This window comes from Bison bison, unplaced genomic scaffold (genome assembly GCF_000754665.1).
Source record: "Bison bison bison isolate TAMUID 2011002044 unplaced genomic scaffold, Bison_UMD1.0 scf7180017858780, whole genome shotgun sequence".
Lineage (NCBI taxonomy): Eukaryota > Metazoa > Chordata > Mammalia > Artiodactyla > Bovidae > Bison > Bison bison.
This window is the reverse complement of record NW_011489352.1, coordinates 1832-3428: the sequence shown is the minus strand read 5'-3', so window position 1 is coordinate 3428 and position 1597 is coordinate 1832. Positions and strand designations below refer to the sequence as shown.

General features: G+C 38.8%; 1 pseudogene; it reads right to left on the bottom strand.

Annotated features, from left to right (window-relative positions):
- Positions 1–550: 550 nt before the first annotated feature.
- On the bottom strand, positions 551–1492 carry LOC104980747 (annotated as a pseudogene).
- Positions 1493–1597: the final 105 nt, after the last annotated feature.

The window sequence follows — 1597 nt, the reverse complement described above, 5'->3', positions numbered from 1 at the left end:
CATGTATACCTGTGGTGGATTCATTTTGATATTTGGCAAAACTAGTACAACTTGTAAAGTTTAAAAATAAAATAAAATTAATTAAAAAAAATAAAGTTTGGATTATCAAGAAGAGCATAAGGTAGTGATATACAAAGGAATGATGTTTGTGACACACTGGTCACAAATTTTTCTCTGTCATAAACTTATAAATGGCTGTGGTTGCCAAGAGGAGTTTTCCCCCCATAGGTGTGGTATGGCTCATAACTATTCTTTTATCAAACAAACAAACTCCTCAGCATGATACATTTCACTTGAGACAAAATTATTCTTAATAGATCCTTTGAGATAAATGGGAGTCTTCAAATATTTCACATCCAAAGTTGGAAGACTATAATAATGAAAAAGGGAAAAACTCTTGAATACTAGTGCTATCACAAAACTTAAAAGCAAGTTACATAAATTGCATAAAGAAGTTGAAATAGAAAGTGCAAGGAAAATAAAAGAGGCATATTCCCCTTCCACAGCTGGATCAAACACCAGCAATATTTGGCTCAGGATTTGAGTTCTGCTATCGTGGGCACTTCTTAAGCCTTAGGATAATAGATTCTTTCACAGATTTCTTCCCAAAGAGTATTTTCAGAGCCCTCTTTAAGTCTTTATTTCTTAGACTGTAGATGAAGGGGTTTAGCATGGGCGTGACCACAGTGTACATCACTGAGGCTGTTGCTTTTTAATGTGAGCTGTGGGTAGTAGCAGAGCTAAGGGACACTCCTATGCCTATACAATAAAGTCATGAGACACATGAGAGGTGAGATGCACAGATGGGAAATGCTTTATACTTCCCCCAAGCTGATGAGATTTCATGTATGGAGGAAACTATCTTAGAGTAGGAGTAAAGGATGTACATGAGGGAACCACCTGCCAGCAACATAGGTATAAAATACATTACTGCTTTATCAAGAAAGATGACAGACCTGGAAGGTTGGATCATTGATTGAACTCACAGAAAAAGTGAGGGGATGTACAGAAAGACAGTGGGAATACCATTATGCTTTCCAGCCAGGCATGCAGGAGACTGATGATCCAGGACAATAACACCAGCAGTGCACAGAGACAGGGGTTCATGATGATGATGTATTTCAGGGGGTGACAGATAGCCACAAAGGGGTCATAGGCCATCATGGTCAAGAGAAAGATGTCCAATCTTACAAAAAGTGAAAAAATACAATCGAGTTATGCAGCCTTCATAGGTGATAACTTGGTTCTGTGTCTGAATGCTCCACAGCAAGTTTGGGATGGTGGAGATGAAATAGAGGTTTACAAAGGACAAGCTGGAGAGGAAGAAGTACATGGGGGTGTGGAGGTGGGGATCTGAGCTGACAGCCAGGATGATGAGCAGGTTTCCAAACAGAGTGACCAGGTACATGGAGAGGAAAAGTCAAAATGTGAAAGGTTGTAATTTTGAATTTGGAAGAAATTCTGAAACTCCTATTATGTTCCTTGGTTTCATGCATTGGAGGTGACTGCAAGGAAAGGGGAAAGCAAATGACTGATTATGGTACAATCAGACTTCACTTGCATTGTTGAAATGTCAACTATTTATATTTTGCTGTTA